The sequence below is a fragment of the Equus przewalskii genome, chromosome 23, assembly GCF_037783145.1.
Source record: "Equus przewalskii isolate Varuska chromosome 23, EquPr2, whole genome shotgun sequence".
Taxonomy (NCBI): domain Eukaryota; kingdom Metazoa; phylum Chordata; class Mammalia; order Perissodactyla; family Equidae; genus Equus; species Equus przewalskii.
Genome location: NC_091853.1, coordinates 7,622,187 through 7,638,047, shown reverse-complemented (window position 1 = coordinate 7,638,047; position 15,861 = coordinate 7,622,187). Strand labels below are relative to the sequence as shown.

The window sequence follows — 15,861 nt, the reverse complement described above, 5'->3', positions numbered from 1 at the left end:
TGGGGTAGGCCTGAATTGCTATAAACTTCCCTCTAAGAACCGCTTTTGCTGTGTCTCATAGATTTTGGCATGTCGTATTTTCATTTTCATTTGTCTCCAGGAATTCTTTGATTTCTCCTTTGATCATTGACCCAATCGTTGTTCAGTAACATTTTGCTTAATCTCCACATTTTTGTGGCTTTTCTGGTTTTCTTCCTGTAGTTGATTTGTAGTTTCATACCTTTGTGGTCAGGAAAGATGCATGGTATTATTTAGATCATCTTAAATTTGTTGAGACTTGTTATGTGATCAATCCTGGAGAATGTTTCATGGGCATTTGAAAAGAATATGTATTCTGTGGTTTTGGGATGGAATGTCCTGTATATATCTACTAAGTCCATCTGGTCTAATGTGTCCTTTAAGGACAGTCTTTCCTTATTGATCTTCTGTTTGGATGATCTATCCATTGGTGTAAGTGGAGTGTTAAAGTCCCCTACTATTATTGTGTTACCGTCTATTTCTCCTTTTATGTCTGTTAATAACTGTTTTACACATTTAGATGCTCCTATGGTGGGGGCATAGATATTTACAAGTGTTATATCTTCTTGTTGGATTGTTCCCTTTATCATTATGTAGTGCCCTTCTTTATCTCTTGCTACAGTTTTTGTTTTAAAGTTTATTTTGTCTGATATAAGTATTGCTACCCCCGCTTTCTTTTCCTTGCCGTTTACATGGAGTATCTTTTTCCATCCTATCACTTTCAGTTTGTGAGTGTCTTTAGGTCTAAAGTGTCTCTCTTGTATGCAGCATATACATGGGTCTTGTTTTTCTTATACAATTGGCCACCCTATGCCTTTTTCTTTTTAGATTTTATTTTTTTCCTTTTTCTTCCCAAAGCCCCCCGGTACATAGTTGTATATTCTTAGTTGTGGGTCCTTCTAGTTGTGGCATGTGGGACACTGCCTCAGCATGGCTTGATGAGCAGTGTCATGTCTGTGCCCAGGATTCGAACCGATGAAACACTGGGCCACCTGCAGCGGAGAGCGTGAACTTAACCACTCGGCCACGGGGCCAGCCTTCACCTATGCCTTTTGATTGGAGCATTTAGTCCTCAGACATTTAAAGTAGCTATTGATAAATATATATTTATTGCCATTTTGTTACTTTTTTTCTGGGTGTTTTAGTAGTTCTCTCTTCCTTTCTTTTTCTCTTGCTCTCTTCCCTTGTGGTTTGATGGCTTTCTTTAGTAATATGTTTGATTTCTTTTGTCTTACTTATTTGCTTACTTATTATAGATTTCTGATTTGTGATTACCATGAGGACCCTATATAATATTCTATGTATATAAGAGTCTATATTGAGTTGATAGACTCTTTAGCTTGACCTCTTTCTAAAAGCTGCACTTTTTCACTCCCCTCCTCCCATGTTTTATGTTTTTGAAATCATATCTAATCTTTTGTGTGTGTCTATCCATTACCCTCTTATCATTGAAATAGGTAATTTTAGTACTTTTGTCTTTTAACCTTCATATTATCTTCACATGCAGTTCATCTGCTACCTTTACTATATTTTTACCTTTACCAGTGATTTTATTGCCTGGTTTTTTTGTGGGGGTTATTTTTTTTTCCATAATTTTTTTATCCCTATTTGTGGTCATCTCTTTCCAACTTAAATAAGTCCTTTCAGCATTTCCTGTAGAACTGGTTTCTTGGTGATAAACTCCTGTAATTTTTGCTTGTCTGGGAAGCACTTTATCTCTCCTTCCATTCTGAATGACAACCTTGATGGATAGAGTATTCTTGGCTATAGGTTTTCTCCTTTTAGCACTTCAAATACATCATGCCATTCTCTTCTTGCCTCAAGGGTTTCAGCTGAGAGGTCCACTGATAGCTTTATGGGCTTTCCTTTGTGTGTCACTTGCTGCCTTTCTCTTGTTGTTTTTAGGATTCTCTCTTTATCTTTAATTTTGGACATTTTAATTATAATGTGTCTTGTTGTGGGCCTCTTTGAGTTTATCTTGTTTGGAGCTTTCCACACTTCCTGTATTTGGATGTCTGTTTCCTTCCTTAGTTTAGGAAAACTTTCATTTATTATTTCTTCAAATAAATGTTCTGCCCCTTTGTCTCTCTCTTCTCCTTCTGAGACACCTGTAATACAAATGTTAGTGCACTTGATATTGTCCCAGAGTTCCCTTAGACTGTTCTCATTCTGTCTATTTCTTTTTTCTGTTCAGCTTGGGTGATTTCCTCTAGTCTTTCATCTAGCTCGCTGTTCTGTTCTTCTGCATCCTCTACTCTGCTATTGAGTCCCTCTAGTGAATTTTTCATTTCCAGTATTGTATTCTTCATTTCTGATTGATTCTTTTTTATATTTTCCAGTTCTTTGTTGCTGAGCTCACTATGTTCGTCCAGTCTTCTCCCAATATCTGTGGGAATCCTTATGAGATTTTGTTTGAACTCTTTGTCTGGTAGGTCACTTGTTTCTGTTTCATTTAGTCCTTTTTCTGGAGTTTTGTCCTGTTTCCTTGATGGAATGTATTCCTTTGTCTCCTCATTATGCCTCTTTCTCTGCGCTTATTTCTATGTATTAGGTGAATCAGCTGTGTCCCTTGATTTGGAGAAATGGCCTTATGTAAGAGGTGCCTTTTGAGGCCCAGCAGTGTGCTTCCCTCTCATCACATGTCCAAATGATCCAGGAGTGGCCCCTTTGTGAGCCACTTGTGTCCTTCTGCTGTGGCAGGGTTGCTCTTAATGCAGGTACCCACGAAGTCTATTCTTTCCTGCCCTGGCCAGCTGTTTGTAAAATCAGGTTTGGGGAACCTCAGCACCATTGGCTACAAGGTCTAACAGCACACTCCTGTTGCAGTTTTCTTGTTAATTGGGTAGCTACCCAGTGTAGCTGGTTGCCAGGCTCAGGGGCTTACAGTTGCTATAAGCCTCAGGCCTACAAGGCTGTTGTCAGTTCTCTTAGGAGTGCAGCTGAGTGGGGCTGGCCCTAGGCATGGGAGGACTCAATTGTTTCAGGCTTTGGAAGGTGGGGCCAATCCTTTTTATGGCTATTTGTGAAGCACACGTCTCACCCCTCATAGGACCACACATGCCATCAACACAGTCCTGGTCCGTGCATACCTCCCAAGCCCCTGGAGTGTGCCCCGACACCCCACTGTAGAGGCCCCCACCTCTCCACCAATGTCCCTCACAGGTCACCTGGTCCTCACACAGGCCCTGCCCCACAGAGGTAGACACACTTGCCTGCCTGTAGAGGATCAAAGCACCCAGTCAATGCTGGCCAACAAGTAGCCTGAGGGCTTGCTGTTGGGCAGGGCCAGTCCCTAGGGCCAGCTGCCTGCCCTGGCTGATCTGGATTAAATCTGTGCTCTAGTGGGTGTGGTAGACCCATGGACTAACAGGCCAAGGGAATAACCTCAATGGTGCCCACCAGGGTCTGTGTCAGCAAGTCTGGACCAGGTCAGAACAATGGCCCCCACCAATGTCTCAGTCTCCAGAGAGGTCCCTCCTCTCACCAAGATCCCTCCAGAGCCCATCTGGTGACCCTCTTTTCACCAAAGGACTTTCAGCCTTCTTTCTGGTGATTTTATGTTGCTGAGACAGGTGAGTTTGTGCATGGGCCCTTTAAGACCCGAGTCTTTTTGGCTTTCGTCTGATAGCTTTTCTGGGGGTATCCCTGCTGCAGTTAATAGCCAGCAAATCCAGATAGTGAGATTCTCATCTCAGCTGGGCTGAGTCTGAAGTATGCTTATAGCAGTATCAGGCCCCAGCTCCAGACATCACTCTTCCAGGGAGGGCTGCATACCTTAGGGTGGCTCCCACCTGGCTGACTGAGAAACTCCGCTGCTCCCAAAGGTGGCTTTCTTTCTCTCCAGCAGGAATTTCCACCTCTTCCACCTTAGTCAGCACTGTCCCTTGTTGTGGGGTTTCTTTTCATCCAGTTTTCAGTTTTCTATCCAGGGTAATTTTTCCAAAAGTAGTTGTAACCTGGTTGTGTTTGTGGGAGGAGGTTAGTTCAGAGTCTGCTTACACCACTATCTTGACCAGATCCCTAGCCTTTCTATTATTGAAGTGCTTCAACCTGGAATAGGATTTATTCTTGTTCCTAATAGTGATAGGAATGCCATAAATGAGTACTATTTCAAAGTCTCTGGAGGTTTGGTATGTTATCAAATTTTTATATTCACACAGAGCATGGAGATATTTCTTTGGACACCTGGTTGCATCTGAGGATTCAGTCAGTAATGGTTCCTTTTCTTGAGGAGTTGGGGAACTGTCTTATTTGTCAGTCTCACCTGCCAGCCCAATATCCCCTGCTCTCCATCTTATGCTCCGCTCAGTTTTTCAGACTCATCTTGATCAGTTCATCTTAGCTTGTTAGGGTAAGAATTGATGATACCTTACAAAATTCTAGTCCCTGGAACCTGGCTTTGCCCAATAATCTTGCAAGTGGCAGGATAATTAAAGGACCAACTTGTTTCTTGTGAGCTCCCTCAGCATCGAGCCTCACTCCTGATACTCTGGAGCTGGAACAAGGCAGAATCTCAGCTTCAGGGATCAGACACTTCCTTTAAAGACTGATGTCACACTGTTTTGATGACTGTAGCTTTGTAATATATTTTGATATCAGGAAGGGTGATGCCTCCATCTTTGCTATTCATGCTCAAAATTGCTTTGACTATTTGGAATCCTTTGAGGTTTTATATGAATTTTAGGATTGTTTTCTCTACTTTTGTTAAAAAAGAAAACCACTATTGGGATGTTGATAGGAATTGCATTGAATCTGTAGATCACTTTGGGTAGTACGAACATTATAACAATATTAATGCTTCTAATTCATGAACATGGGATGTCTTCCCATTTATTTGTGTTTTTTAAAATTTCTTTCGTCAATTTTTTATAGTTTTCAGTGTACAAGTCTTTCACCTTCTTGGTTAAGTTTACTCCTAAGTATCCCATTTCCGAGTATTTATCCAAAGGAATTGAAATCAGTATTTAAAAGGGGTACCTGCACTTCCGTGTTCACTGCAGCATTATTCACAATAGCCAGTAACAGAAGCAACCTAAATATCCAACACCAGATGAATGGATAAAGAAAATGTGCATTTACGTACAATGCAATATTATTCTGCCTTAAAAATGAAGGAAATTTGGCCATTTGTGACAACATGGATGAAGCTGAAGGACATTTTGCTAAGTGAAATTGGCCAGACACAGAAAAATAAATACTACATGATCCCATTTACATAAGGAATTTTAAATAGTCAAACTCATAGAAACGGAGAGTAGAATGGTAGTTGCTAGGGGCTGGGGGGAGAGAGAAACAGGGAACTATTAGTCAAATAGTACAAAGTTTCAGTTATACAAGGTGAATAAGTCCTAGAGATGTACTGTGCAGCATAGTGCCTATAGTTGACAATATGGTATTGCATACTTAACAGTTTACTAAGATGGTAGATCTTATGTGCATCACAAAAAATAAAACAAAAAATAAGGAGGATGGGAGGAAACCTTTGGAAGTGAGGGACATGCTTACAGCATTGATTGTGGGTGTATACTTATCCCAAAACTCATCAAATTGTATACATTAAAGATGTACAGCTTTTTGAATGTCAATCATAACTCAGTCAAGTGGTTTAAAAAAAAAAAGACCAATGCCACTATCAAGCTTAAGTAATACCTACAATGGCCACTAGGTAGCACCAGCTGGCCAAAGGTGTACACGAGGGCAGAAAAAAATGGAAAGAAATAGAGAAGCTAGGAAGAACGGATATAACCAATATTAGTGAATATTTACTTGTTCTTCATAGCAGCCCTATATGAGATGAGCATCAGCCTGGAAGGGGAAAATGTGTTCTCTTATTTCACATTATGATACATCCACATGTATCTTTCTAATTTAACTTTCCAAGCCCTCAACTTTGTGCCTCGATATCCCTAAGGGAAAAATATGTGCAGTCATCAGACAAATGACAAGATATTAAAAATAAGAGCAGATAAAATCATCGACATGCATTTCTAAATGCACTATTCTATCTGTTCTACCACTGTATAAATTTCAACTTAGGAGATGGGTCAGCCCCAGTGACCTGGTAGTTAAGTTCAGCACGCTCTACTTCAGTGGCCAGGGTTCGGTTCCAGGCATGAACCTGTGCCACTAATCTGTTAGCAGCCATGCTGTGGTGGTGGCTCACAAAAAAAAAAAAAAACGAAAAAAAAAAGAAGATTGGCAACAGCTCAGGGCAAAACATCCTTGGCAAAAAAGTAACAAATAACTAAATCTCAACTTGGACCTCATTCCAACTCTATCATGTCCGTGTAAGTCAAGCTTGAAAATGAGATATTATTTATCACCCCTTCCCTTGCTCAGTCAAGGAGCCTGAGGCTCAGAGGTTGAAGTTCCCCACAATCACAGCACAGCAGAGCTGGGATTCAAATCCAGATCTACCCGACTTCAATGCCTTTTGTCTTTAAATTAAATCACGAACCTGGCATCCAGGGTCCCTGATCATGACTAACTTTATGTAAGGTTTCCTGGGGGCCCAAAGAAAGAAAAAGACCACTTTATTTCTGGAAAGGTGCCTCAGCTTGTATTTCATCCAGACTTCGCTTCTGACAGACGGGAAGTGAGTGACTTGGCCAAGACCACCCAGCAAGTCAGACACAGAGAAAGGTGATCCAGTTCTCAGACTTGCTAAATAGGAGAGGCAGGCATTACAGACGAAAGAAGAAAAGGTGAGGCAGCACCTCCAGGCAGAAACAGTGAACCCAGGATGACGCCAACATAATAATCATTGCTTGTATTGATCGAGTCCTTTCAAGGGTCAGGCACTCTGCTAAGACCCTCTGCCCACCCTCTGGGGTACTTGTGTCAGTTGCCTCCTAGCATCATTTTCTCCATTTTCTCCAACATGCATGTTTTCCTTTGGGGAATTGCCTTTCCTATGGGTTTGACCCCGCCTTCAGCTCTAGAAGTAACCCTTACATCTATCATCCCACCCCTTTGGCCCAGTGATTGGTCAGAGTGTATTCATGAGCTAATTCAGGGCTTTGAGACATAAGGAAGCATTTGCTGATGGCTTTTTGGAAAGAAAATACTTCAATTTTCCATGGGAACTACCAGAAAAGAAACTCTCCCCTCTTAGATAGTGGGATGTAAGGATGTAAGGTCTAGAACTGCCACTGCCACTGTTGCTTCCCTGAGACAAGACAGCCTGAGGGCATACCTGATGCAAGGAAGACATAGCAAGAGAAAGGTACAGAAATGAAACTAGAGACCTGATCACACTGTGAGTGTCTGGATCAAACCACATCTGAAGCCATACCTACTTCAAGACTTCACAGGTATACAAGCCAATACATTTCCCTTAAGCTAGCTTGAGTTTTCTATTATTCACAATCAAAGGCTCCTTAACGGATATATATATAAGCACTAGCATTATCTCTCTTTCTTGATAAGAAAATGGGGACTTAAAAATTGTCTACTGTCATAACATTTGGAAGAAGATTTGACCCAGAGTTCTCTGGCCCAAGAACCTTAGCTCTTAATCACAAATCACAGCCTTCACATGGCAACATTCCAAAGGAAGTGAAATGCCTCTTTCTCTCTGGCTTTGCTAAGAGCTGTTGCTTAGTCCTTCCCTTAACACTCACACTCTCTGCGAAATCTCCTTTAAATAACCTCATCTAATCACATACGCACAAGACTAAGGTGTTACCAGATTGACAATATGAGCTCATAGGAGCAAATAAGATTGCCCTATTTGATTTCAGAGGTGAGATATTAGAATGACTCCAAGCCCAGGAATTGGTCACATGTCTTCACTAAGGATCTTCAATGGTTTCCTATGCCTAGATACAGTCATTTCTGGACCTCTGGTGACATCAAGGAAAAATTTGTCTGGTCATTGACATGGCCCAGCAAAGCAGAGTCAAAGGAAACACTGTGACAATGTGGCCTTGTGAACACACTGCTCATAGGATGCTTGCCAAGAGGGTGAGAGGGCGGTCACAAACCTGTAGCGTCATCGACACACCTGCGTGACACCATTTTGGAACTTCTGTGTCTCCACTCACACATTCCACTTGGGAAAGGGAAAAGGTTCCCAAAAGTCCCCACCCCCAGCTGAACTCAAATTGCTCATTGCCCACTTAACCAAACCTACAAAATCACCCTTTTCTAAGGTGGAACTGCAGGATTTAATCGTCCTTAAAATACAAAAAAGCTCCGTAGAGGGAGGGAAGAGGAGGGGAAACTCATCAAAATACTTTCCAGTGAGATCCACCAGAAAGACTTTCCATAAATACCTTCTTACAAAGTAAGTTGAAAATAAGAGGCCACATATGCCTCTTGGAAGCTGAACTCTGTGGTCTCTGTGATGGAAATATTCTGTCTCACTCCCGCAAACCTGTTGTTCAAGTTACTTTTTTTTTTTTTCACTATCACTCTGACCTTTTGTATCCTCTTCAAACACATCTCCACCTCCACGGCCCCCTCCCCATACAAGGCCTCTGCGCTAATGGAATTTGAAAGGTAAACCCCAACAGCTGGGCTTTGATGTGGATTTGGTTACAAGGTTTTCTTACTGACTATTCAAAATAATTTCAACTATTTTTTTCTATCATCGTATTTGGTTTTCTGTTTGTACTTTAGAATAGGTCTCCCCAGAGAATGGCAAAACAAGATGAGTCTCTCTGCGTTTTTCCACCGCATGACAGGGAGTCTCAGGGAGGGAGGGGGAGGGGGCGAGGATAGGAAACCCTGCGGAGGCATGAGCGGAGGAAGATGAAAGATAAAGCTCTAAATGGCACTGACATCGCTTTTGCCAAGAGAGAGAAAAATAATGCCTTTTGAGGGGTTTAGATATGGCTCTGGGGGTAAGTCCAAAAGTCTACAAATCAGTGATTTAATCCTCACATAAAGTGGTATCTACAAAGAACAGGTATTACAGTATATTACGAAGTTTACCTAGAATTATGGGCAAGTCAGTTGACTTGAATAATAACTCTTGTGACAAACACTGGAAGTGGACTGTGTCTGCTGGACAACGTTGGGACGGTTCTGACCCTATCTCTCTCCAGAGCCCTACTCCGCTAAAGTCACAACCGGTTTATGTTTTAGACCTGCCGCTCAGGTTTCTGCATTAGGTACACAGGAGTCCATCAGCAGAAGTCACTGCTACTGAGCCCCTATGCCCCTCCATGAGGCGTAAAGACGTGGTACTAGGGGGACTGACTTTAAGTAGAAGAGCAGGACAGCTGTGCACACCTTCTTAGACTCACAGTGTTAAGGCTATGAGCCACCTTGGAAGTCACTTAGTTCAAAACCCATATTTTCCAGTTAAAGAGATGAAAACCCAGAGGGTAAAGTGACCTGCCTAAGGTTACAACCCTAGTACATTCAATATCAAGGAACAGAGTGTAAACTCACCTTTTTTTTTTTACCATGCCTTGTGATGGGCAAATTTTTACAAATCAGATCACAAGACTGAATTTCCTGAAACAGAATCTCAAGTTTTGGAAAAGAACTTAGAACTCAACTAATCAAACCTTACTTGCTGGAATCTCCTCTACAACTTAATTCTTAACTGTTGGTCTATTTGTCATTGAATACTCTCAGTGATGGGGAACTTACTGTCTCCCAAAGCAAAATATTCTGTATATAGAGAATTCAAATTGGTTAAAAAAATTTCTTCCTTATACTACAGAGAAATCTGGCTCCTTGCAACTTCCACCCATGGGCCCTAGTTTTGCCTCTCGGGTCACATGGGGACAAAATTAAACCTTCTTCTTATGTCATAGTCCTCTAGCTACTTGAAGATGTCCAAAGTATCTCCCACTACTCCCCCCCTCTCCAGGCTGTACACCCTAGTTCTTTTAAAGTCTTGGCCTACGTAACAGTTCCAAATCTCATCACGTGTCCTGATCATTCTCTACTGGTCATGCCACAGTTTGTCCATGACGCTCCCACGTGGGACTTATTGAACTAGACCCAGAGCTGCAAGTGTAGGCTAACAGTACAGACAGGAGATTCCCTCCCTTGTTCTGGTCAGCAGCGCAGTGTCCTGAACTATATTTAGACTAGCAATATACAACTGCTCTTTCCACCTTCCCTCCACAGCCTTCTCCCCCAAAAAGGTAAAAACATTTAAACATTATGGTCCACTGGACAAATATCCAGTTGTCCTTGGCCATATTCTGTTCTAGACGAACCAAATCCAGACAAGCAGAGCAGAAGTGGCAGTCAAGAGCCTCTGGAGATCATGAGAAGAGGAGGCCAGTGAATGGCTAATTAAGATAGACTCTCATCAGTTTTGCATGATTAAACATTGCTCCTCCTAGACAGTTGATAAGTGAAGTAATTTCTCAAAGAAACTTTGAACATCATGAAATAAAAGAAATCGCCAGGAAGAATATTAGAAACATCTGGGATTTATTAAAATATGAAGAGATATCCATATTTACAGCATCATTCAGGCAGTGTGCACAAGTGAATGGATGTTGGTAGATTTCTCAGTCTCTTCCAGGCAATTTACAACTCTTAATTCTGTAAATCACGCTTTAAAACGCTATACTTTGAAGTGATGCCGTAGCAGTAAGTCAACAAAATAACAAAGGTTAACAGAGTAATGTGGATTGACTAATTATTAGGATAAAGAATCCTAATAAAGAGTGTAACCTGAAAAACATGAAAGTAGGCCATTCAGATGATCAATAGAAAGGAATTATCATCATTCTGAAACATGGTTTGTCCAGGATTTAGGCCTCTTTCTTTCAAATTGCAATGGTTCCAAGAAAAAACAAGAAAATAGTCAGTGCCTGAGTTAAACACTCTATAGCCAATTTTTAAATTACTGAAATCTCAATGAAAATGCTTCTCATGTGACAAGTCCATAGCATGTGTCTATTAATAAGATAACCTGATGGTGGTAGACACGTCCAGCCCCGTGTGGTTTTAAATACTCACTTTGTAGGTGAAAGGAAGACCAGAGAGGAATTCTGAAGCCATCAATTAATTTGACTTCAAAAAGAAAGCAATATTTTCAGAGACTAGTATTGAGCTTTTAAATTTCATCTTATTTGTTATTAGAGGGAGGTTCATAGTTTGTTTCTCTCTCATGAATTTCATTGTGCATTCAGTGTTATATCCATCTAATTTTGTTTTAGTTTAATATTTACATTCAAGGAGCTTTGTTTCTGATCAAAGTGTGTGGAATGTGCCTGGAGAGATAGCTGCATAGGGAGAAATCCTTTTAGTGCTGTTTGGTATGACTTGGGAAATAACAGGAGTATCATGGACTAAGATTAGCATGGAAATTGCTCTAGAAAATTTCTATAGTGAGTGAGGCTGTTTTGGACTGCTTAACTCAAGCTTCATAGAATGAAAAAATGTATCTTTATATAGGCCAAAGTAAATCTTGCTGCTAAAAAAAAAAAAAAAAAAAAAAAGGCAATAGAAGAGACCATGCTTTTGAAAGCTAATATAAATTATTTGGGAGTTGATTTTATAGCTCTTTCTCTCTGGATAGTATAAACATACTTTGAGACAGTCTAGGTTTCTGCCTCTATGGCCTATCATCCAAGAATGATCCGTAGACACCCACAGGAAACATCTCCCCCAACACGTTCACCTACTCAGGATCAGCAGGAGAGCTTGCTTCTATGCCTTCTCTTTCTTACAAGCTAAAGAGGCTGGCATGAGGCTCCTGCTGATTAACTCCAGTGTGCTGCCTACCATGTTTCCTTGCTAATAATTAGCTAAAATGCAGAAAACACTTAACTTGTTGCTTGGCCAAATGTCAAAATCCCTGAATTCCAGTGCAGTGCGAGTATTTGTGCGGGAAGAAGTAGAGTTTCTTTCCTCCTAATGTGGGGGTGGGGTAGGGAGGGAGCAATGAGCAGAATTAGATTTCCTTTGCCACAGCAATAGTCAACCAAGTTTTTCTCTCTCATCAAAATGAGTAGTTCTCCAACTTTAAGGGGAGTTGGAACCCCTTGGAAAGCTAGTTAAAATGCACAATCCCAGGTCCCACAAGGATTTTAACTGAGTAGACTGGGAGAGAGGCCCAGAAAACTGCATTTGCAACAAACACCACAGGTGGTCCTTGGTCCACACTTTGAGATAACCTATTCCAGAAACCCCACCACCCCACAGATATACACAAAACAGCTCCAAGTGATCCGTGCGAGGGATGGAATGACAGTGGATTTTCAGCACAAATAAGGATGACTTTCCTTGTGCTTCCCCTCCCATGCCTCATCCCCGTATTACTTCTCCTGCTCACCAGTTTTTGGGTTTTCCCCTTTTTCCACCATTTTCTTCCCCTCTGTCTGCATTTTCAGCTAAGAATCATGGAATAGGAAAAGGGTAGAGAAGAAAAAGCCTCACTTGTGTTGACTTTCTGAGCACCAGACTGTCACTTGTTGTTGTCCTTGAATTTGAGAATTTTCCATGAGTCAGGTGCCAATGATACAACTTCCTTATCATACAGGTCCATGACGTCTCCTTTCTTTTTCCATTTCTAAAAGCTTTGGAATCTCCACAAGGCAATAGATTGGAGAGGTAAAGGGAAAGGAAATTGGGCCTAATAAATTTTATTTACTATTTGTTAGCAGCTCAGAGAAAGATTTACTGGAAGAACTGAAGCTAGAGAACAGAAGCTCAAGAAAAAATTTATTCGTTCATTTTTCCATTTATTCTAACATCAACAACTATATTTTATCTTTTTTCCAGGATGTGACATAAAAATTAAATAAGACATAGTTTCTATGTTTGTTAAAGAGTTGTTCAAAAAATAATTAAAAGTCAAGAAATCACATAGAAGACTGAAAAAATGTTATCATTATATAACATTAACTTTGTTTCTTGTTATCTAAGGCGGATGGATCTCCCTCCATTCACAAAGAATATCTTTATTTAAGTTACTCAATCAGTCTCAGATTGACTCTTACCAAGATCCTGACAAAAACAAATGAAGATGGGTTAGTTAACCTATATTCATTCCTCTAAGTCATTGGTTATTAACCTGCTGTTCTTAGATCCCAAGGGGCCCACGAACGGAATACAGAAGGTCCATGAACTTGGATGGGAAAAAAGGCACCTTGATCTTCACTAACTTCTGGTAAAACTAGACTAACTAAACTAAATAAATAAACTAGACTAAATAAACTAAGTTTATTTAACATATTCTTCTCTTATGAATGTAGGAAATAAACCACAGTAATAATAGCAGATTCTGTGACTGTTAATAGAAATCACAGATATTTTTCTTATTACGCTATAGTTGTACAAATTTGTTAAAATAGTGTTAAATTCATCACAATATTAAACTATGGTAGTTTGTAGACCAGCTGATAGATCTTGTTGTTTAATGTGTTAATATATATTAATATGTCACAATTTTTCAAATATATTGATGACTACCTCAATATAATTGATTTCCTTATAATCCTATATGCTTTGTTTAGTGTGTGTAAAATGTTGTTTAAAAAGAGGTCCATAGTATAAGAAAGCTAAGAACTCCAGCAGTAAGTTCTCAATATTCTAATTCTGTGTCAAATTAAATAATCTTTAGACAAAACGTATTAGTTTAGGTCTCTATATGAATTCCTTCAGTGAGCACAACTTAATATTATGCCCTTGGACTTTGAATGATCATGAATGTAAGAGACATTTACCTATAGGACTTCTCTGCAGACATGCCCATTTCTTTATTCATTATCCTTTATAATGAAACCCAAAAAGCTAATTTCTCTTAGGAATTCAATGCCCCAAAAATATACTCCAAACGTATTTTTATGATTGATTCCCTTTATCAAATAACAAGAACTGTGTCTCTGTTTGTTCTTTCATTATTGTTGTTACTGTTGTTTTGCTATGGCTGCCAGGAAGATCAGAGCTCCATGTAGTATCGATTTTACTGACAATGTCATCCCAATTTTGGTGTAAAATTGTTTCCTTTCCCTTAAAATAGTTTCTGTTATACACTTTCAGTTGTCCTGTGTTATACTTTTTTAAAACTTACAAGTTGACTTAAAACATATTTTGAAGTAGGAAAGAGGAGAATTATGAACAAACAAATTATTCTTAATGGCTTTGAAGAACATTAAAAGTCCTTCTAGATATTGTCCAAGCTCTCTCATGTCCTAGGGAAAGGAAGATCTTTAATAGGGTCTTTACTTCCCCCATCTCACTTCTAGGAGCTTTCTGAGTCATTGGTGTTCACGAGCACTACAACCCCTGATCAACTATTAGACACAGGGGGCTTCTGTACCGGATGTTACAAGTTGTTATGTTATGGGGGCCCAGGCAGGCAATGCCCACCACAGAAAGATTCCACCAGGCTTAATAGAAATAATCTGCCCCCATGACATTGTGGTGATTCAGTTCTCCCAAGCATTAATGAGCAGTTATGCAAATATTCATGAACTACAGAAGGACTTTGCCTTTTAAGGAGTTACTCATGAACGCAGCATCTGATATTTTAAATCAATGTCATTGCCTCCCAACCACTACACTATTCCTCCCTCTCTCCTCCTCTCTCCCATCCTTTCTCCCATCCTCTCTCCCATCCCCCCAACAATCCAGGTTCACTTACCAGTGGAACCTACAGGTGTCCCAAGGCTTTCCAAAGGCTTTCAAGAAAATCAAAGGAGTACGTGTTCTGAGAGAGAACTGTGAACCCATGTGGGTCACTTCAAATCAGGAATGAGACTCCTTGAGACTTTACTCCGAATGAAGCACCCATTGTCTCCACCCACTAAATGTTGATTTTGGCCTGACTCACTGCTGTTGAGAGGAAGTAAAGAGTTTTCATTGTGAGTTCCTGATAAAGAATAAGGAGAGCTTAACTGTGTAACTCAGTTCTGCCCTTGACCTTCTGAAGACCCTAGGTGTATTTTACCCATCAGTTTCCCAACAGGTGCTAAATGACTGAGCTGCTCCTTACAAAATACTCTGACCTCTTTGGAAGAAAAACTGTAACCACAACCCACACAAAGGCTCAACTTATGGTTCCAAAGGGTAGAAATGGTCTTCTGCTGAGAGAGTAGTGGTCAACTGAAAAAAAATAAGTAAGAAGGAAAAAAAAGCAAAACCAAATAAACTTAAGGGGAAGAGAATCTTCCACCCCGAAATAAGCCTCTTTGGCATAAGGAGATTCTTAGGCTGATAATTTTTAAGAAAGAGTAGACATAGGAAAAACTCTGAAAACTAAGTAGAAGTTATCTTTTTGTAATGAGATTTACATTTATAAGGGAAATCTCCATTTGTAAGAGTGTCTTTCTCTCTGTACTAGGAAGAGAAGGATAACTCTAAATCTCTAGAAACTCTTAAAAATGGAGAAAGCAACCACTTAAGTCAGTATAACAACCTTACCCTTGTTTACTGTGCTTTTCCTGGTAATCTCCCTGGACCCCCACCCTCAAAACCACCCTGCCACCCACCATCATCTTGTTTTGTCTTTAACTGGAGATGTTATTTAAGGTGGTAGCTTGATCCATTTCAGGGAGTTACTCAGTTTTCCTGGGTATTGCTCATGTATACAGGAAGTATACATGTTATTAATCTTCTATTTGTTTTCCTCTTGTTAATGTGTCTTTTATTACGATGGGGGGGATCTCAGCCAAGAACCTAGAAGTATGGAGAGAAAATTACTTTTCCTCCGCTACACAATCAAAATGCTGAGGCTTAATTTCAAAATTCACTTCATACATTGTCCTTGCCAAATGATGATTTGAGTTGTACCTTAGAGTCATAATTTCTCAATAAAAATTCCATCCGTGAATAATTGACAGATGTTTCTCCGGAAGTCAGAACACTAAAAACAGAATTGAATCATTCAACAAAGAAGGAGTAAATAACTACTGTGTATCA

General features: G+C 40.1%; 1 long non-coding RNA gene across 1 annotated transcript in view; it reads right to left on the bottom strand.

Annotated features, from left to right (window-relative positions):
- LOC103544199 (uncharacterized) overlaps window positions 1-14,741 on the bottom strand; it is a 275,975-nt gene extending 261,234 nt beyond the window's left edge. The window contains exon 1 of the long non-coding RNA XR_011531947.1: window positions 14,585-14,741. This is a non-coding gene — a long non-coding RNA (uncharacterized lncRNA). The remainder of the gene's footprint in view (window positions 1-14,584) is intronic.
- Between the last annotated feature and the right edge of the window lie 1,120 nt (window positions 14,742-15,861).